Here is a 22,797-nt window from a genome sequence, read left to right on the forward strand (position 1 = left end):
TATATAACAACTTTGATGATATTTAATTTTCTTGACTACTTTATTTCTTGTAAAGTTGTTCACAATTTTTATGGTAAGAAGTCATTCTTCTCACTTTGTCACTTGTTCTTTGTCATTATGGATCACGAATTCACGACTTAATTCCGCGATGGACATGATGCAAATCATCTACAGTAATACGCTTTTTCGGATCCAATAGTATCTGGTTTAAGCTACTACATACTATTGCAGTCACCATGCAAGTGCGGCGCTTGGCCAATTGCACAGATCATTGTCTCATTGGGAATACTGGTATAATCACTATTGCCATGATTGGTGAATGATGCATTGATGCTCCATGTTACACACACAAGTTTAAAGTTGATAATTTGAGAAACGCAAATCAATCACTTTTTAAGCCGACCTACCTTCAATTTACTGAATAATAAACAAAACCTTGATAACTATCCTGTACATATACATCATGTAGCCAAAATTTTCTCTTTCAAGGGCATCTAAGTAGAGCCATTTATTCACCTCTTCTTTCCAATTTGATTGGTTTCATGGGTCATGATGAGACGAGTACCACCCCATTCAGGATATAGCTCAAAAACAAGTCACAAGCTCACAGCTCAGATGTCGATTCACTTGACTCTTTTGCAAAATCGATGCATCAAAAATACGCATCAAATTTGGTTAAGTGTCAACTCTGCTCGAATCCAGCTGGCCTGCACTCTGAATTTGCCTTGGAAGGGGGAATGCTAACAAAATCCCAGCTAAGAGGCAAACCATGGATAACCAAGGAGTAGTAAGAAGCACTTTCATTTATACTGTGATTGTCATAAGCTTTGATGTCAGAATGCCAGCTTCCGAGTCCTCATTGACATGTTGATCCACGTTCACAGTAGTCGTGGATGCTCTAATTCCAGGACGTGGAAATGGGGAATTATTAATGGTAACCAACTTTTCCATTGCGGGCCCATCTGATGATCGCCCATGACCAGTTAGAATCCGCTTCAGCTGAGGCCGATGGCAGATAATTCTACCCCTGTTCCACCCCGGATAACAGAAATATGATGATACACTATCTTTTAGAAATGAATATACAGCTTTGGCAACAGGAAACTCCCGTGTTATCGAGCTTCTTTCCATTTCTCCTCGACTGGTAAGACACAAAAGAGTACAATGATTAAGGACATCCAAAAAGGGATTCAGGAGAACTGAGAAGTCTCAAGTGAAAATTAAGATTTTGTGACTAAGTTTCCGGTTTCCACATATTGCTAGGTCCATATATGTTTGAGACACTATGAGTCTATGAGGCAATATTAGCTTCGCATGTAAAGGTTATTCATGACCATCAGAGACATCCATTTTGAATGGTCTCTTCAAAGAATCAGGGGATTGCCCTTTTGAGTGCTTCATGGCTAGATGGGGCAGATTACCACTTTGGGCAATGGGTGATGGGTTGTGAGCTCTTAATTTTGCTTGGCTGCATGTATGTATTTGGCTCAAGATCCGTGTCATGTTCTTTTGTCTATGCATATGGTCTTCACATATACAAAATATAAGGTCTGAGAGTCATCAATGTAACAGAGGAAGAGAAGAATGACTTACACTACCACAACGGCTGCCAAATGTGGAAGATCCTCCCGGTTGGTGAACATATCGTGAACATTATTCAGCCAGACAGATGTTGCTGTAAGAGCACCACCAACTGACATCCTAAAAAGATAACAACATCACAAATTTTAAAATATGTTATATCTGAAACCATAATCTTTTGACAATAGAGGGGTGGGGGTGCTAGTTAAGCAAACATCACACCTGTGAACATCCACAGACCAAACAAGCTTGCTTTTGCGGAACAACTCAGGGAATAGGCCACGTACTGTTGCCTCACGGAGAACTTTTGCAGATCGTGCCTTTTGGCCCAACCACCAGAGTGCCTCTAGAAGTGCATTGTAAAACCTCAATCCCAAACCACAACCTTCAGAATTAAATTTATCAAAGACATATTCTACCATTTGCCAGTTAATGTCATCATCATAGTCCCCTTTAATCATATGCCCTATGACTTGATGAGCATTAGATACCCTATTTGTGATCATCTCTTCCAAAAGCTCGTTAGCTTCGTCCCACCTGAAATATGTGAACCTCACAGGTGAGACATATAAAACAAAATTGTGTGAGGAACATCAAGCAGTAAAATCATGAGAGAGAACACCATACTATTTGTTAGCAATATCATATTACACTAAGTCAAGGTGTGATTAGAAATTGAACAATTGTAGATAAGTTGTACTTAATTCTTGAATATTAAACCAGAAGCTATCAGATGCCTATGTTATATTCTAGACAAGTACAAAGGATCATCAATGTTAAGTACAATACATCACCTCCAACTTGAGGCTGATCAGTCCATATGACGAGGAAACCCGAGGTCAAATAAATCCGCTGTTCAAAGGTTTATAGATGTTGTTTATATTGCGAAGCTCGCCATTTCCCATTTGTATCGGGCCATTTAACCCTCATAACTTCTTTTTAGCATTTCCATCCACGCCCACTTCAGCTTCCCTCTTTCCTCTCAAAGCCTTCAGCCTTAATTAATGTGTAACCTTATGCTGTTCATATTCTTCATCTCAAACTGTTTCAAATAAATTTCATCTTATACCCAATTGAAGTTCTTTGTGAATTTTTAGAATACACTGATACTCTACAAGTAGGTGGTCTTTCCAAGCTTTTACCACATGTTGATTTTGACATCCTCATTTAAACTCATTATATGCATTTTTAGACAACGACTAATATAAACGCGTCTGATTTTCCTAATCAAAAGAAAAAATAGAAAAAGAAAAACCACTCGCAGCTATTGTTCACAATGTAGAGGTATTTAACAATAAACTTAAGATAAACCCCAACTATGCATTAAATAAGTAAATATAAATCAAGATAATGCTCCACAGGCCATAGAAAGGGGTACAATATATAATAGTGGATTGACTACAAAATTAGGAACTCCCCATCACCTCATTACTGAATTGCTAAAGCTCTCCAGCAATAATTTACTTTTTTCATGAATGAACAAAATAACCGACCTAGACTGCAAGGGGAGATCTAATGTACTGCTCGAACCTAGCACTAAAAGGTAAAAGTAAGAGATCGTTGCTACTCTGCAACATTGGCAGTAAGATTCCGTCAAGAATGCTTCACGAAAAGTTTATTGAATTAAGGAAAAAGGAAAATGAAAAGGCTTCAAAAAAGGTTTAATGACAAAGATTATTCACACATCATTTCCAAGTAGTCCTAGGAAGGGATGACGTATTACCGCTTTCATTTCTTGGCTTCCAACGCCAGAATAAGAATAAACAACACTTTTAAACTAAGAACAAACAGTTTGCATCTACTTTCTGTAAAGCTTTTTAGGCTATTGACAAAGTTCAACTATAGTATACTATATACTATATATATATATGCAGAAGGAACCAGACCTAAAAGTAAAACCATGTGTCATCAAATAAAGCTGAAGAGTTATCAAAAGTCACGAGGGTCAACTCCAGTAAGATTGAGAATTCGCTGTGTTGTAAGCTGAAGAATTAGTCATACAACTCTTCTTCCTTTTCCTCTTCCAGGAATGAGCTTTCCTTTTTGACTGAGGAGAATAGGAAAAAAGCAGAAAATTCTATGAAATACTTCAATTAAAGTCAGTATAATCTCAGGCACCACCTACTAGAACTTACAACGACATCAAAAGATGAAAAAGATAGTTATGCGATCAAAGTTTAACTCTTTCCTGTTGCACCAGAATATATTGTTCGTCTCCTTTAAAAACAAACTCTTCCTTGTTGATCTTGCCTATGGCACAGCATTAAGGAATCAAAGGAACTGTTTAGTTGTCTCACTCACACAAACTATATATCACCAGTGTAGGTTTTTAGTGTTTCCTTTACAATGTCGCACAGATTAGATCTATTTGTGGCTCTAGGTGCTAGCATGTATACCTAATAGGGAAATAGCTCCTGCATTTTAATTGCTTCCTAAACATTACCCAAAGCATTTTCTATACAAACCATACTTATGGGCTAAACAATTATGTCATGATGTTCTATTAGTATTAGAAACACACCAAAATAGAGTAACAAAATAAGCAACAACAGGTATACCAAAAAGAATAACAGCACTGACCTCTCTCGCTCTTTGCTATTACAGATAGCAACAGACAGTAGCAGATGATACTTGGCACAATTCCCGATGCTTTGATCTCCCGGAACTGCTCCTTACTCTCCTCAAGAAGACCTGCCGAGCAGTATATACTTAGAACTGCCTCAAGGGTACGCTCATCAGGTTCACATCTTGATTTTTCCATATCAACATAAGCTTTGAAAGCCGCTTCGAATTGCCCTCCTTGTCCAAAAGCCTCAATCATTCCATTGAACGAATATGTATTACGTGCTACACGGATTCACCCATTAAGCCAATATATTGCTTCACACTCTTTGTAAAGCCCACCCTTACCAAACATATGTATCAGAGAATTGTATGTTTCAAGAGTTGGTTTGCTTCCCACCTCGTTCATAGTGTTGAATGCAACAAGAGCCTCCTCATACAATGCAGATTGTCCCAATGCTTCAACAACACCAGTAAAAGCCTTGGAACTTGGTACCACCCCTTTCTCATTCATGTGAGAGAGAATCTGCTTGGCATCTTCATGGAGCCCACCCTTTCCACAAGCAAATATCAAGCCCTCAGATGTCTCCATGTTAGGCTCAATATTCTCCTCCACCATATCATGGAACAAAGTAACTACCTCCTTGAAGTAACCTCCCTCACCAAAACCTCTATAAGAATATTATAAGTAGCTGCATCTGGCTCTGTATTACTCACCTTCATCTCAAGAAACAGCTCATGGACATCATCATACTTCCCATGTCTCCCATACAAATTCAACAAAATACTATAAGTGGTAGCATTCGGAACACACCCCGCTGCCTGCATCTGCCTAAACACACCTATAGCCTCTTTCATCGATCCCGACCTAGCATAAGCTTCTAACAAAACATTATATGATGTAATATCTGGTAAATTCCTTTCGACTCCATCTCCTTAAGAAGCTCAGATACCTTCTCAAGCTTCCCCAATTTTCCAAACGTCTCAACTAAATTAGCATGTGTAGTAATATCCGCACAATCCCCTCATTCATACTCCTAAACACCATCTCCGCCTCATCACCAAGTCCTCTATTAGCACAAGCACTAAGCAAAGTATTATAAGTTATAAGATCAGGTTGTATCCCATCATGCGCATTTTTGCTAAAACAATCCCAACAACCCCTCCCAATCCAAACCACCCCTTGCACACGAATTAATAACAGTATTATAAGTCAATACACTAGGCATTATCCTTTCATCCTTCATTCTATCTAACAATTCAAGTGAAACTTCATACTGACCATTCCTACCATAAGCATTAATCAAAGAAGTATAACTAAACACACTCCTACCCACACCATGTGCCGGCATTTCCTCAAAAATCTCACTACACTTATCCAGCAACCCTTCGCGACCGAGTACACCAATCATTATTGTATATATGTGTTCATTGGGCTTACACCAAATTTGTCTTTGCATATATTTAAATAACCTTAATGACCTTTGCCAATCGCCCCGTTGTGCGAATTCTTTAAAAACTAATGCAAAATCATTTAAAGACAATTTATTTTTAAAAATATCAAGACAACGTGCAATACTACCTCTTGGAGGTAAGCTACTTAGCTTGTTTATAAGTGTTTCCACGTCATAGCTGTACTTCCCCTTCTCTACTGTTACTGATGGGTTACCAAGGATAAGTTCTCTTGGCTTTGCTCTTGTTTTGAAGGAATGAGATAGAATCTTTGTTTTGGAATGAAAGGGGAGTGAGAAAAGAGGCTTGGGGTTAAATGTGAGTTTTGAGAGTGTAGAGATAGGTGGTGTTTTAGAGATGGGAAGAGATGAGGACATGAGTGTCATTTGAGTGTTTGTTTTGCATGAGAATGGAAATTAGTGTTTTGAGGTTTCAACTGTTGGAGAAGAACAGTGAGCTGAGTTGAAGAGGTTGAAGAGGATTTGGGTAGATCACACGTGTAAGTTTCAGAGTGTGGATAACGAGATTTTAGGACAAATCGGTACGATATTTTATTATAATATCGACAAAATCAGTAACACGATATTTATGCAGTTTTGCTTGAATTGGCGTAGTAGTAGTAGACTGGAAGGCCTTCGAACCGTGCGCACATAAGCGGCAAATTAACAATTCCATCGATGAATGTGCGCGCCACAGGCCTGACCAAATATATATACCCTAACTATTAAAATTGGTAAAACATTTAAGTGATGATACCAAAAGTATGGGAATTCAACTTTGCCGATATGAATGAGTTATTGATCTCATTTAAAACTGGCTTGCGAATAAAAAAAATAATGAAAAAAAGACATCCAATATCTCCAATATCATAATATTATTGTGATATGTGTTCATATATCGAAGAAATCTTTTTTGTAAATTATATTGAATGGCTATAAATTGATTTTATCGTGACATATGTTGATATATCCATAATATTTACAGTGAAATCTATATAATCATCGTCATGATAAATCCATTTCAATGGCTAAATTTGATGAAAATTTTCGTACTACTGTCTATTATATCCAATTATATCTTTTACTATTTTAAAAATCATGACCCCCACCTACAATGTTACAATAGTGATTTAATATTAAAAAATGTGTGACTCTTGGTCATTTATTTGTGACTGTTTTGCCTTTATAATTACTAGCTAAAATGCACGTGCTTGCACGTGGATGGAAAATAAAAGTGTAGGATGAATTTTTAGTATTTACAGATGTCAAAATAATATAAAAGCAACATGCATCAACATTAGGTTGCAAATTTTAGGCTTTCATGACTATACAATAGAAGTAAAGCTCAGTCCAAAAGTACGAAATTGTTTATACAACTAATTTGTCAGCCTCTTGCAAGGTTTGATACTTTTATAACTTAGTTGCCAATGATGGTCCAAAGTTATTGCACCAAAGTTGTTTGCAATATTCACGCAGCTTGTTCTTGACCAACCCTGCCAAAAAATAAAATGAGTCCAAATTCAATCTGATATAAGAAGGACGAGCATATATAGTACAAAAAAAATATAGAGAAGAGCTTACCAAAAGTGTCATGCAATTAAATTAGTCCGCCTAAACATAAATGTATAAAACAACCTCATTCATGTCGCTATCCATAATTTTAAACCTTTTAATAATGATTTGTAGCAACTCACCGCATGTAGTGGCATGACTGAAAAAATAATAAAATTGTCGTTAGCTATAAACTAAACATTGTACTCGTCGTCTCGGAAATAAAGCTATGGAAAGAGATTTAGTTTGCAGAAGAAAAACGTAATTAGAGATATCAACACATGACGATTAAGGATAAAGTGAGAACTTAATTTTTTTGAAAGAACACTACCTAAAAAGAGAAAATTTATACATGAACCGCCAGGAATTTTTGACGGTGCAGAGCTTTATCAGATTGTAACTATATGTGCATAAATGGTTCTCTTGGTAGACAATGCCTGAATATCTTGATCACCTGCATGGTAGTTAAGCCTTTATAATTAGCTTGCAAAATGCACGTATAATATATTCAACCAGCTAGATATTCAAACAATATCAAAATCCCTAATATTTTTTCCCTTTTAAACTGATGATACATGAACATGATGATCAGGAGAACTTGATACTTGATATGATCCTCAAGTCACCCTCCCCAAACTAAATTTGAGGACTCAGTTACAAAACCATGTGTTGAAGGGAATCTAAAGTGCTTGAAGTGTCACAATAGAACAGAATATCTTTAAAAGTCTGAGCCTTTTGCTAATCCCAGTTGAATTGTAGATGTGATAATGGTGTCTTTGAGGGAGAGCTTCTATGGGATTGCAGAATCATTAGGAGGGATTAACAACTGGCAAAGCCATCCAAGGGTAGATACATAGCACCTAAGCAGTTGCAGAAAAGTTTTCAAACTTAGAGGAGTGACATACTTTAGTTTTCGGTAAGGTTGAGATGAAAGGTCCATGTCAAACCAGCAAAGTTTTCCCTCGCGACTACCCACAATAAGATGATCACCTGCATGGAAAGTTAACACCAGAAAAGCAAGTTTGGTGTGTAACTCGAGAAGATTTGTCTACAAAGAAAAGTGATAAACAAACAAATTGAGCAACGATAACAAAACCTGTAGGATGAATTGCAATGGAGGAAACCTCACGAACGCCTGGCTCCAGCGTCCTGATGAGCTTACGCTTCACCAGATCGAAGACACGGATGGCTTTCTTTGTTACAATGAAGAAGATGGGGCGAGATGGATGGAAAACAAATGATACCGGAAGTCCATGCAATTTGAACGGAATGTTCTGCGTGTGTTTCTTTGAAAGTTGGTGTATGAGGATTGCTTTTGAGTCACGTAAGTAGAGGAGTCAAGGATTGACCATAAACAGAATTTATTTAAATAAAAAGAGCTATAACTTAAGATAGTAACATATGAGAACATATCATGTAAATGCAGCTTAGCTTTTCCATGTCAGCTAGATGCCTAGATGTGCTCTGGCTACCTAGGCTTCTTGTAGCCCAAGTGATCTACACCTTGGCCTGGATTCTCATATTAGAAATTGTTGGTGCAGATTAAAATCACTTAAAGAATAAATCACATATGACAAAAGTTAACAAACTTTTAGAAAATAGGGTACATACTACCAAACAAAGTCACGATCTAAATAAACGGATGAAAAAAAAGAGGACACTACTGTAGCATCATATCACAAAGGATATCACCGGTACCATCGCCTTTGAAGTAGTAAGCCTCTATAATGTCATTCATCTCAGAAATTGTTGGTGGGATCAAATTCACTTAAAGAACAAATCGCAGATGATAGAAGTTAACAAACTTTTAGAAAATAGGGTACATAATACTAAACAAAGTGATGACCCAAAAAAAAAAAAAAAAAAAAGGCACTACATCAGATAATGAATCAAATCACAAAGGATATGGGTCGGTACATCTCATCGATCAAGTAGTCTCCTCTATAATGCCATTCAACTGAGGGCACTGCCTGTGAGAGCCCATGAAAGTGGTCCAATTGGAGTCAATAAAACCCTAAACCTGGCGCTAGTATTAATGCAAACAACAGATGATTTTTATATAGAGATGATCGAAGAATAGTGTCACCTTAAGATGCTTCAACCTTATACCGTCGTACTTGTCATGCTGAAGCCAGTTCACAGCGGATGTGACATGGCCTATAAAAATAGAAAAAGGATAAGCAACCATAAGATCTAATAATAAGATGAAAGCGGATATAAATTTTACCAACCCGGATTCATCAAGTGGTTGAGGAGCCTCAATATGTAAAAGTTTTTAATTTGTTCCTGTTCTTCATCGTTACCAAGTCCAGAGTTCAAAAGAAGCACATCGTGCCCCCTATAAAATTATGATAAGCTAAGAGTGATGTTCCTCAAGTAGCTGCAAATACACGGTTGGTAAGCTAAAAGTAGAAACGTGCATGCACTCACATAGAGGCTGCCAAGATTCTTAGCTCGGTATTGGGTTCCGGGCAACATAGTGGACGGCTTCACCAACTTTCCAAATTCTAACACATCGACCCGTTTCAACCTCCCATACGCTTTGAACGGTTCCATCACTCGAACCTTTAATCGATTGGAGACGAATGTGTAATTTATGACATGGAAAACCAAATGAAGAGAAAAACTAAAGTATAGCTTTCCTTACCATAGGCTAGCCATTGGGCCCGACACTTGAACGGAAATTGACATGACGGTGCCCTTATGACCTTTATATTCAAGATAGCATGTGGAAGGATAAGGCTTTAGATCTTTCTTACTTGGTAACTTGGGCTTCAAAGATTCAGGGATCAATGTTGATTCGGGCACAAACACTTCAATTTAGCTATCATTGAATATATATTTCTTTATGTGGAAGAAAAGAAATTGGCTATCACCGCTTTATATAGATACATATGGAATAAGTCTATTATTTGAAAGGTCATCGGAAGAAATTTGAGAGATTTGGGGATAAAGGGGATAGATATAGAAATAGATAGAAAGATGAAGTACCTCATTTGAACAAAAACAAATGATAAACATGACCGAATCCAAAAGCTTCTTGGCATAATGGTTGTATAAAGAGTTATGCACCAAACCTGCCGATATGGACCATAATCTCCACCAATACGGGACTGTGATAGCCAGGGGTAAATTTGATGATCTACCACACTCAACAATAAATTAGGAAAATTTGATTAAAAAATCGACCTTCATCCCAATCCCAATCAAGGCCAAGCCATGAAAGATGTTGTAGGACAAAGATTCTTAGATTCCTTTGTAGATCTCTCCAAATCGTGGTCTTCTATCCAAAGTATAAACTTCCCACGCTTTGACCTTTGCATTTGAAGCAAAAAAGAAATGTGTCATTTCCTTTGCATTTCCTTTGTAATGAAATTCAAAAGTTGTGAAAATGAAACAAACCTTCCTAGCAGATTGTACTGGATGATCTTTCTCATCCATTTGACTCAATTTACGAAGAGAAGAGATCCCCGCAACTCACAATATTATTTATAAATTGAGGTACCGGCATGCAGTCATCCCCATTGACACCTTCACATATTATTGTGTGCTAGATGAAACCACAACCTACTTAGTTTCTTTTTATTTTTCCCTCAGAAGTTGCAAATGCGTTTAGTACACTATAAAACTGAAAATCAATCAATAATCCTTAGAATATTGAATATTTTATATATTTTAGTTTCCCCCTCGGTGGTAACGTAAAGAAATAAACTTAAAGCCAACGAACCAAATTTAAAAACAAAATTAGAAAGAGGAAGATCTTATTTAGTTTTATATAAACAGAGATATGAAGAAAGAGGGGCTTAAAACATGTCCACATCTAATCATCACTAAAAGTTCATCCAATTTATGAGTACTCCAAGGTATATTCTCGATTACATGTCATAATCCTTTTTAAAATTTGATCTAAGATATACCCGACAAACCTATCAATCCTATTGAACTATTTTAGACTATTAGAGTTACTTAAATCCTACAACTAAACACCTAAAACTGCATGGAAAACTTCAAACTAAAGATTAGTTAGGAATGAAGCTCTCATACCATCACTCTAACTCTCTTAAGATCGCCCTCTTTAGAGCATTAGAGGCCATCCAAACTCCTCTCTCTTTGAGTAGCCCACTTCATCCTTTAGGGCAGTTTAGCATGATGATCATAGTTAGCATTTTAGCATTCACTTGAAGATTGTCATCTTGCATATAGAAGTTACAGGTTGAGATAGCCTGGCTTTTTATACTATATCTCAATCTTATGTTGTTGTTTCCTTCATTATCTTAGATAGTGCATTGACCAATTTGTATGTGTTTCTGGGGCATTTTAGTTCAATAGTCAGAGTAGCACCACTTGTTCGATTCGCGTAAAATGGATGGGTTAATCCTTGAATAAAAGAACTAATATGATGAACACCTTTATAGAGTTATCTTGTTTTGCAATCATTGAAGATTATTAGATTTCAAGTTTACAGTAATAAGGGATTTGGAGTAAAATTGCAATTAGATATATGAAATATTCTGAAATTCGAAAATATCAAATATTTAAATGATGATGACAAAAATATCAAAAGATGTTAACTATATAGGGACAAATGTTTAAATGATGATGATGGAGGTAATTTTGACAATGTTAACTATAGGGGTCTTGTTCTTTCAGCTTTTAAACAGACGTTAAGATCTAAGTTTTTGAGTTTCCATGTGAACCAATGGTGAACTGTAGTAACTAATAACATTCGAATAATTATCACCTCCTAATTTGCATATGTGAACTCTTGGAGGACTCGGAGTTTGATTAGACACAAATTATAATATGTGTAAACAAAATGATTTATCTGGAACCAAACAATATTATCAAATTGCAACCTAGCCAGCTATAACTACCATACAATTAGTGAAAGTTTGAATTCGAATGGCGTACCTGTGAACCTCCAGGAACATAAGGCCTCGTTTTTTTATGAATAAGTTTATTTTTCAAGATAGAATAACATTTCCAATAAATGAGACTAAAAATGAATCAACTTTGAGTTATAAAACAAATTACCATTAGATTCAAAGCCAACTTCACCTTCCTTGTTGTAATCCAAGTCTGACTTCCCAGTAATGAACTTCTCACTACACCCACCAATTTCTGCCAAAAGAAAAACACATAACTGGGATTGAAATTTCAACTAAAGTTAAGAAACAATGAAGACATGTGAATTCTCGTCCGAAGAAGAATCAGTGTCTGAAGATACGTCGACAAGTAGTAATGAAGATTATCGGCATATCAGCATGGCAAAGAAGTACTTCGAAAGACCGCCGCCGATCGATCTTGCATTTGGAGATCCAATCAAGGCTCATGATGGATTTAATGATAAGTCTATCTATCCCTGGAGCATTGATGGCCTTCATCCTGAACAGATTAACAGGATGTTAGGCATGATGATCGCAGCCTCAAATGCCTAATATGTTATGATTAAATTGTTTTTATACTATCTCGGGAAGCTAGTGCATCTAATGTGAACATACTTTCTAGAAAGGTATATGTTTTGCCTCATAGTGTTCTTGTTCTCAACGTAATTCTTTTAAGTAGGGGGAGTGGAAGAATTTAGGTGAGATAGTGCTTTTGAATGGGAAAAGTTCTCACTAAAACGAACTAATTAACCATACAATATTAGCCTATAGATAAAGTGTGGAAACTATTTCCACAGATCGAACACGCCCTAATCATGTTTCTGATGCATTTTTATATAGATGGTGTGTCCTATGGGAAGAAACTATGCTGAACTTTTAGTTCTACTTTTGTAGTATAAGATTGCTTGATTGCTTGCAAAAAGCAAAAATAATCAAGATTCAGATCAGGTAATCACATTAGAAGCCTGAATGCCACGCATACGAAATTCAAACAATCCCTACTTAGAAGATGGATCCAGGAATATCTGAGAAAGTCGGCCTGGTAAAAATTTCTCAGTAAGCTTAATGGTGACATGGTGAGGAACCATTTTAATGTAGCTATTATATCTATTTAGGGGAAAGCATCCCTATTTGGGTCTATCATGATTCATGACTCAGGAGCCACATCCAACCTGTTCTTTAAAATCACACTTCGCCAATTTAAATGTTTTTCATTTCCTACTCTAATTCCAAACCTAACTGAGGTTTGCAATCCTTCATTTATGAAGCAAATGTAGTGCTGCAGCCAAGAAACACGCTGCATTAAGATATGCTTAAGGATCCAAAAAGTCAGACAATGAATTGTGAAAGAACAGCAATTCCATTAAAAAATAGGTGTAAATTTCAACAATTCAACTAAACCAGCAAAACATAATAGATAGCAGTTTTACAATTGATCCCTTCATATGAATATTAAAAATATATATAACTAAACATATGCAACTACACAGCTTCACATAGCTGGCATTCTGAATCTCTCTGATTGAATTTTGCTTTAACTGGTCTCCCTCAGCTTGACTACAGAGGGCATAAGATGGCATATACCAAAATACCACCTGCACAAGGAAAAAAAGGAAAAAGAGAGAAGGGAGATAAAAAAAAATGCTACGTGAACATTTAACGCAGTATTTGACAAATCTCTGCCCCCATTGCAAATAGTTTACATACGATCGCTTGATGCATGTTGAGATATGCACTTATGCTAGCCTTGTGGCTTCGAGAGTGTGGTTCAGTCCTTCAAGAAACCACAATGAAGCATCTAATGGCAAAAGTAAAATCAAGAAAATGCTGCAAGAAATTTTTGTAAGTTTATGGCAAAAAAGATGCAAGTACAGGCCCCTAACATACATGATTCTGGAATGGTTTCAAGGTACAGGCTCATCTTGACCAATCTGTATAAAAAAGGCTGTTCACGTGCATCTTGAAGAATGCACATAGCACGTGCATTTTGCTAGTATGCCAAAAAAACAGGTGTTAATTATGTTTCTATCTTGGTGTTTGACATTTTGCTAGCTGTAACATATTCAAGCACTTTTGATATACTATCAATAATAAAAACAAACATACATGTCGGTAAATATTTGAAGATGCGAATCGAAACTCTGATCAGCAATTTGACACCAAAACTTATATAGTTCATCTTTGCTGATTTTTTCCACCTTCATTCGCCTACTCCGGCCTAGCGCATCGAATAGTTCCAATGCAAATTCTTTCGAATCTCTCATTCCTTCAAACACAAAAAAAATGTCAACAAATAAATATACAAATAAATTAACTATTTAAATTTAACGGAAAAAAAAATATTTTTTAAGAAAAATAAAAATTAACAAAAAATGATAAATGAAAACCCTATGCACTGAGCGAAATCGGATCGGTATTGAAAGCCATCTTTCGAAAGCTTATCAAAATTATTCTCAACATCATTCCAACCATTAGCACCATTACTTGAACTTGCATTACTACTAATAAATCTCAACCCCTTAAGTGCTTTTCGAGCACCCGTCGAGTCTGTTAAACTTCATTTCGTTGTTGCCTCAAGCTCTAGCAAACTAAAGCCGAGTCAACGGTGACCACCATTTTGGTTATGATTTAAAGAAGAAGAAGATCTCGAAAGTGCTTTCGACGCAAAGACTATGATTCCTTGAAAACTTCCTTTGAAATTCAACTTTAAGTTCCTGCGAAAACTGCTTAGCTTTTGTGATAGCTTCTGCTTTGAGTTCTTGTGAAAAGTGTAGAAGTTTGCTTGATGAAGTTCTCTTCATTGTTGATGGCTTTGACGACATGGGTGTATCTGTGCCATTACCATCATGGTTGGTGGAAGTTGCTGGTTCAACGCTTCGAAGAAGTACAGTGTCGTCATCTTGTACGTTGAGTGTTATTTCTACGAACTCAACAGAAAGTGAATTCGAGTATGACCCATTGCCATAAACTGTATCAGATGTCCAACGAAGCTTGTGTGGTTAAATTCTTCATTGATGATGGAACTGAATGAAGTGACTGTGTGATTATATAGATGGGTTCTCTTCAAACATTATGGTGAATACAATTTATGAGCTTATTAACCTTGATAAGCTACCAAAGAAAATTTTCTATATATCACCAAAGAATTTCACTAACCAATAATTATTGCAAGAATTAGAGCTTATCACCCCTCCTTAGTCCAGCTCATGTGGACATAAAAATATATGGAAGTACAAAACATAGCTATGCTGCATCCTAAATTGAAGAAAATATATACCATAAGAATCTTGTAGTAATTAAATTCATACCTGAAACTCATCTGATATTCTTGACTGCACAAACCTTTCACAGTATTCTTGTCTACTCCTTTTCTTGTATGCTTCAGGTGGGCTTCTTACCAACAGCTGTGAAAACCATTACACTAATATTGAAGGTAATATATTACACTAATTCTTGTCTACACTAATATTGAAAACCATTACACTAATATTGATGGTAATATATTGAAGGTAATATTACACTAATATATTTTCACTGGCAACAGAGAACTTTTTTTGGCGTGAAGAAAAAGGTTGAGCAAACTTGGGTATTAGCAACTCAACAGCGATATGTATTACGTGTTTTTTATAAAGTTTATAGAACACAATCTATTATATCGCCATCAGGACGCTACAGCAACAGCAAATTGATTAACTCTCTAGCCAAAGCAGAAAAAAGAATGTGCCGACCAACTTGCATATTCATTATTTATGATCACGTTGCTGATTAATTTAGCATAGCCTTGACTCAGAACCCGAATTGGAATCGCCACAGCTCTTATATAAATATATAATCATAAGTCATAACAACTGACATAACCTCCACAACATCCAGTTTTTAGACCTGCTTGTACGTAAATTAAGGTACTTTCATTTTAGATAATCAAATTCAATAAGGAGATTGAAGAAGCATCAACCAATGACCCAAATGAGGAAAATATATTACAAAGTCAAGTCACTAAAGAAGTCAAATCTGAATACAGCAAGTTATATGTCAAATTTTAACTTATTAGGTACCTTTAGCCCTCGAGGAATTAGTGAATAACGTTATCCTATGAATCATCTCAGATATTTCAGAAACCAGAGTATTTTATGAAGCGATTAGTCAAACAAATCAAAATTTATATAGGCTAATTGATGAGAATGAGAAGTATATATCCACGTTCACAGAATTGGCATTCAATTATAAACACATACACAAATCTGATGCGACTGAAATCTACAACTTAAAAAATGAATATTTGGTATCATCAGATAAATGTATGAAGAAGGACATACTATCTTTGATTGCCAGAAGAAACCCAATCAGTGGAACAGAGTCTCAAGGATATCCGGATTTAGTGTTTGGAAACATAAAGGCCTACCTGAATTGTCTTGACTGAAGGCTTGGTTGAGACGACCTGTCTGACCATATGCAAAGCATGTTGCTTTCGTTCGCTGAAAAATGGCAGGAATAATTGGCTCTACAGTAACACGATACACCTGTTCAATATGAAAAGCAATCAAATCTCAACATAAAGACAATGTTTTGGGGGGAGTGGCGAATGTATAATCAAGACGATAATTTTGCAATCAGTAGATACAATCATACAAGTTCGAAACAACACTGGTTGAAAAACAACTAATGGGTTATTTTATCTCGGAAAAAAAAAATTTATCTCGAAAAAAAAATACAAAGAAAAACTAAACAACATTCTGCATAATGAACCTCGAGAAAACTCGAAAAATGAAACATGGTACCTCATCATTGGAAACTTGTTCATCCAAAACAAAGCATCAAAACAAAACTCATGCTTCTCCACATATGCAAGTCAAGTCCACCTTTCACATAAGAACATAATTTAGTTACTCAATCTTACAAAATCAACTCGATAGGACTTTGATTGTCATCTAGCATAGATCCCAATTCACATCCCTGCATTAATTGAAGAAATCTGAATAATCACTTTTTGTAGCAAGTAGGGAGAAAACAAAATTAAGGTAGCCATTTATGTTGAAATAATAATCGGTGATGGAGGCAATGGAGAGATAATCGCAAAGTAGAGAGGTGTTACTATCAATATAGAGTGTATGTGATTGTAAAATTTCTCGATAAGTTTCATGTTAATTATTTCTACCGATCTCGGAACACAACTTGTCTTGTTGTACATATTACATTAAGGCTTTAATATCAAGGAGTTGTCCTGAAATCTAGTTATGTTTCATTACATTATATGGCACTAACCATTGTTTCTTCGCCGTCATCCCTGTCTTAAATGCGAGTCTTAACATTTATCGAGTTATCTACATTAGGGATTTGGTCAAGCCGAGGTTCTCTTTTTATCTCTTTGCTTTAAAATGTTTTATTTTTTTTCGACATTTCAATAAATATCTGAGATATTTGAAAAACATGTTTACAATCATCCGAGAAAAGAAAACAATCAAAAGGTGAAGTGGTTAGAAATTGAGGCAAACTGTAATTGAAATTGGAAGAACAACTTTCAAGAGAGTTTCAAAAAGTAGGTAAGATTTTAGTTTCCTTCCTTAAATGTAAGGAAAAAAGATGAGGCCTTTTACTCACTTTTTTTCTTCTCCGATGGTGGGAATGTCTTCATGTGTTTTTTCTACCCCTGTTTCACATGAAACAAATTTTATATCAATCTTCTTCATTACAATCGTCTTGTCCTGAATTTAATTTAACAAAGAGAAAGCTACTTGGAAAATAGTAGGATGGGAAATCATACTTCAGCGGCTGGTTAATGACTTCAAAAGGATTGGTGCCGGCATGCATGTAGACCGTGTGAAGCCCTTGGTTGGTCTCAACGGCATTGTCGCCTGCAAAATAAATGAGCAAGACACACAAACACCGGTCATTTATATTCTTACCAACTTGATGGCTTTTATATCATAAACTACATACATTTGAATTCACACCTCCAAATTCGAGATCTTGTTTTAGAATAACGGTAATAAATTTCTCTTCCCAAGTTTGGCATTTCGCCATTTGGGTGGAGCAATGTCTAGTGTAAACAAAGCGGGATTGAGGAGGTTTCATGGCGGTCATGTGAATACAATTACTCACCGCTCTCAAGACATATCTCAACTTCATTCTTATTGTTTCCTTGAAGAACAAAGATTTAAACTGTCCCTCGAGGAGAGGAAGGAAGACGGTATAGATGGTTGAATCTTCTTGAGAACTATCGTCCTTGCTCTCTACAAGCATAAATTGAGTCTCCAATGGAATGTCTTTCCCATACATCCCCATCCTTTGTGTCATCCACCACAACTTGAAGCGGAAGCAAAGACATGAACCCATGAGACCATCAGAAACAAACCAAAATTTAGACCAGTCAAGAATTCAAGATCTCAACATTCCTTATCAAACGGGTTAAAAAATACATGTATCTCAAATAAATACTTCCTATAGACTTCAAAAAGTTCTAGGGATGGGTTCTATGTTTTTTTTTTTTAGCTTTTAGCTTTTTTAAGAGAGAGGGAATGAGAGGAGATTCCTTTTTGGTAACTGAATCAGGGGAGATTTGAGAGAGATAAAACTTATAAAAGAGAAAAGAGAAAGACGTCTAGGATAAATGTTCATTTTCTGTTTACAAAAGAGGAGAAGTCGTAAAGTGTGGAAGAGAGACGGTTGGTTTCTCGATTTTAATTTTATAAAAGGTATTTATTTGGACAATCAATGCTGGGAAGTCGCGCACAATTGAATAAGGGCATATAGTTGATTTTTCACTTGAATTTACACTTACGTCCTTAAGTTATTATATAATCTCAAGGGTATAAATGGTAGTAAATTTTAAAATGACTAAGTAATCCTTTTTAAAGGCATTGAATAATTGATTTTAATATTTTATGAAGGGTATTTCATGGTAGAAAAAAGGTTGGTCCAATTTAAATGTTCATGTTAATTATGGTATACTATACTAATAGAGATATATGATAACTACGAATTTATCCCTACACCTAAAGCAAAATCAAAAAAATAAATACTACATACAAAACTGTTAAATAAGTAATTCAGTTTTTGTAGATTATTTTATAGAATGGGCAAAGGTGTGTAATACTAGTGTGAGTAATATTCTAAGGTTGAGTGTTAGTCACCTAGCTCATTTTCTCGGCCTATTGTCAAATGTCAAAGCAAATAGTACAATAATATTAATGTCAAAGATAAATCTGGGGACAAAATAGTTGATTATAAAAAGGTAGACACATAGTACAAACTACCGTGATTGAGTTGCGATGTATTACTTACTGATTTTATTTTTTATTTTATTTTTTTTCATGTTCAAGTATTAACACTTCTAGTTATACTAAAAAATTATCCCAAAGTTATGATAAGGGTAGGTTTTAAAGCTAAGAATTTTAAATCCATTGGATTTTTAGAATATTAATTTATGAACAAACTAATAAAACACGTGTTTAATTTTTATGATTTTATTTGGGTGTAAGATGAATGTCATTTGTTTTAATTAGCGACATTTTTTTTTGTTTTAGAGAGTAAAAGAAAATTCATAGGGGTTCAAGCTTCCATAGATTTTGAGCTTACCTAACAATTTAGCTTATCTATATATTAATATTAAAGCTCTTACACGGGGAATTTTTCTAGCTCTCTTAAAATTCCATATCATCAACTCCTATTAAAACAGGAATCATTTTCCTATTTTAGCACTTATAATTAAAACGGAAATCATTCTCCTATTATAATGAAATTCTTCTCTAATTGGAAAAAAAAAAAAAAAAAAAAAAAAAAAAAAAAATCTAGCACTTCTAATTAAAATGGAAATCCTTCTCCTATTAAAAATGAGAATCACACTTCTAAATTAAAATGGGATCCCTCTCCCAATTAAAAAAGCGGGTTTTAAAACTTAATTAAAATAATTTGTTGAGAAATTAAAAGCGGGTTTTTAAGATTTGATTAAAACAATTTGTTATAAAATTAAAAGCGGGTTAGCTTAATTTAAAACAGAAATCACGATTTATTAAAAATTTACATATTGATAATTGCTTAGAAAACAGTTATAATTGTTGAGCAAATTGATTAATTGCTTTAACTAAGTAATACGTAAGTTAACTTGATAATTTTGGGATTATTTGAGATGATGGTAATTCAAGAAAGCTTAGCTAGTTGGCGAACTGCATAGGAGAAATTGTATTACGGAGATCATCGTTCTGCTAGCTAATACGAATTAAATCCAACATGAACAGAGTACTAAAATTAGCTAGCTAGTTTTACATACACACTATGTGTTTATGTGGTCTCAAACTCAACAGTTGCTTCAATGTCCTTGGACTCTCTCGATAGTGGTGCGCAATCCACTTAAGGTCAGCGTTATGCAATCACAAACTCACAGCGCATAATTGCATATATATCACCTCCTTGATTATAAGATGGCGGGTCATGGTTTTTACTAAGTTGTTACTTTGTCAACCTATGAAAATGTTTATCAATCACTTTATCCACAAATTTTTCTACACTTTTTGGAACGACTAATAAAACCTATTGCATTGTAGCATCAACTAGCCAAATTAACATCCATGTGAAGAAAAAGGCGTAAAAGTAATTTTTTTACGAGATTGTGTGAAAAGGCTTTATACCTACGAAACTGGTGAGTACAATCTCATACTCTTCTCCAACCTCCACTTCGGTTCGATCAACTGGCTCCTCCACGTCATCAACTCCTATTAAAACGGGAATTCTTTTCCTATTAAAAAAGGAAATTATAGCACTTCTAATTTAAACGGGAATCATTCTCTTATTATAATGAGAATTTCTCCCCTATTGAAAAAGAAAAATTTAACACTTCTAATTAAAATGAGAATCCTTCTCCTATTAAAAACGGAAATCACACTTTTAAATTAAAACGAGATCTATGCCCCAATTAAAAAATGGATTTTTAAAATTTAATTAAAACAATTTGTTGAGAAATTAAAATGGGTTTTTAAGACTTGATTAAAACAATTTGTTATGAAATCAAAACGGGTTAACGACAAAAACATGAATCGTGATTTGTTATGATTGTTGAACAAGTTTTTAAAATAGCTGGTACAGATGCACGGGTCTACTTTCTAGTTAGTAATAATAACCGCTACAACTATCTAACGTTTTTTCTGAAAGAAAATTCAAAACATTTACTTGGTCACGCTCAAAGGCTCAACAATTTTCACATGACCCATTAAAGGGTTTAAAATTGTGGTTGTAGGCCGTGAATATCAAAGTGTCTTCCAGCACACTAGGATTTAAAGTGGGTCCCCACTTAAGTGCGAACAAATAGTAACCACTTTCTATAGTATGAACAATAACTCTAAAATTGATAAAAATAAATTATACTTATAACAAATTATGTTGCATAAATAATTAATGAAACACATCATTAGGGGTCGTTTGGGAACAATTATGATAATCCATTTTATGACATATAATCTATTATGAGTCCCATAATTGTTTTTAGACTAAAAAAAAAATTGTTTGGTAAATTTTCTTAGAAACCATTATCTCATTCTCAAAATTAGATAATCCATTAAAATTAATATATATATATATATATATATATATATATATATATATATATATATATATATATATATATATATATATATAGCCCAGCTCTTAAGCGGATGTACTTAAACGGATTTGATCTAAAATTTGAAATATCACTTGAAATATACTCACAAAGGTTTTAAAAATTGGGTCTTAAAAGGGAAAACCCCAAACCCCAAACCTCGATCCTATTCCATATTCCTCTCTTATTCTCTCTCCTATCTTTCGTGACTCTCTCCTCCTAACACTCTTTCTCTCTATATCTCCTGGTTGTTTGTTTTCTCTCTCTCATCTTATAACAACCCCCTCCTGCCAAAAAAAAAAGCAAGACACAAGTACACAACACAAGTTAGAGAATCTTCTATTACACGTAAGTTTTTTTTTTACGATATCAATTTTTATATACGTTCCTAATCTAAATCTTCACTTGTTAGAGACGTATTGCTACTTGCTAGAGTGATTTAAGTGTCTTTTTTAAGCTTATTATACGAACAGTCATTGTAAATGATAGTATTGTAGTGCATGCTATTAGTCATCGACAAATTGAGTTAGTGTAAGCATATATAGTTGACGGGAGTTTTTTCCTTTGTCAGACTTGGTTTGTCCCTACATTGAATGTTGGTGCAGTGTATAACACTTCTATATATCTAGTTATTTGACATGGAACACGAAGGAAAATCATAAAATGGATATGCATACACGCATTACCTAAGGCATATGATGTCTTTGCGATTATACAAATCGTAATCGAAATTAAACCATGAGGGTCGGCTATAATTGTCATTCACTATATTAATATTCGGGAGGGAGGAAAATCTTTATTCACTATAATAGAACAAACGATGTTCAGGAATGAGGACTATCTAATAAGCAACAATAGTCTTTTACCTTGACCATTCTTGTTCCATTGTCACAAACAAGAATTTGAATGTCCTTGGCGTGCGCCATTTTCTATTAATGAAGAAAACATGTACCTAAGGCATATGATGTCTTAGCGATTATACAAATCGTAATCGAAATTAAACCATAAGGGTCGGCTATAATTGTAGTTATATATTTGAAGCTTAACTTAGGTTTTATATATATATATATATATATAATTTTTTTTTTTTTTTTTTTTAGGGTTACATTGTGATGGAAAATGAGGATTTCGAAATTGAGAGAGGGAGTGTAGGTGGGAAACCTAATCACATTTACAA

General features: G+C 34.9%; 4 long non-coding RNA genes and 1 pseudogene across 7 annotated transcripts; all 5 read right to left on the bottom strand.

Moving 5' to 3' along the window:
- Window positions 1-386: 386 nt before the first annotated feature.
- On the bottom strand, window positions 387-6,081 carry LOC147522980 (pentatricopeptide repeat-containing protein At1g74850, chloroplastic-like; annotated as a pseudogene). The gene is made up of 4 exons (XR_015215395.1): window positions 4,164-6,081; window positions 1,804-2,118; window positions 1,594-1,701; window positions 387-1,141 (listed from the first exon to the last, which is right to left on the bottom strand). The product of XR_015215395.1 is annotated as a pentatricopeptide repeat-containing protein At1g74850, chloroplastic-like (transcript).
- Window positions 6,082-6,836: 755 nt separating this feature from the next.
- Window positions 6,837-8,499, bottom strand: LOC147522981 (uncharacterized). 2 transcript variants are annotated; one of them, XR_015215400.1, is made up of 4 exons: window positions 8,242-8,499; window positions 8,051-8,135; window positions 7,477-7,599; window positions 6,837-7,305 (listed from the first exon to the last, which is right to left on the bottom strand). It is a non-coding gene; the product is annotated as an uncharacterized LOC147522981 (long non-coding RNA). The 2 variants fall into 2 exon arrangements; XR_015215398.1 differs by having other exon boundaries at window positions 8,051-8,499.
- Window positions 8,500-9,074: 575 nt separating this feature from the next.
- Window positions 9,075-9,666, bottom strand: LOC147522982 (uncharacterized). Its single transcript, XR_015195803.1, has 4 exons — window positions 9,576-9,666; window positions 9,377-9,483; window positions 9,232-9,302; window positions 9,075-9,115 (listed from the first exon to the last, which is right to left on the bottom strand). It is a non-coding gene; the product is annotated as an uncharacterized LOC147522982 (long non-coding RNA).
- A 3,704-nt stretch (window positions 9,667-13,370) lies between these two features.
- On the bottom strand, window positions 13,371-14,390 carry LOC147522983 (uncharacterized). Its single transcript, XR_015195805.1, has 2 exons — window positions 13,919-14,390; window positions 13,371-13,829 (listed from the first exon to the last, which is right to left on the bottom strand). It is a non-coding gene; the product is annotated as an uncharacterized LOC147522983 (long non-coding RNA).
- Window positions 14,391-14,720: 330 nt separating this feature from the next.
- On the bottom strand, window positions 14,721-16,908 carry LOC147522984 (uncharacterized). Of its 2 annotated transcripts, none has more exons than XR_015195812.1 (3): window positions 16,810-16,908; window positions 16,434-16,551; window positions 14,721-15,435 (listed from the first exon to the last, which is right to left on the bottom strand). It is a non-coding gene; the product is annotated as an uncharacterized LOC147522984 (long non-coding RNA). The 2 variants fall into 2 exon arrangements; XR_015195822.1 differs by having other exon boundaries at window positions 16,348-16,551.
- Between the last annotated feature and the right edge of the window lie 5,889 nt (window positions 16,909-22,797).

The sequence above is a fragment of the Coptis chinensis genome, chromosome 1, assembly GCF_015680905.1.
Source record: "Coptis chinensis isolate HL-2020 chromosome 1, ASM1568090v1, whole genome shotgun sequence".
In the NCBI taxonomy this organism is placed as follows: Eukaryota; Viridiplantae; Streptophyta; class Magnoliopsida; order Ranunculales; family Ranunculaceae; genus Coptis; species Coptis chinensis.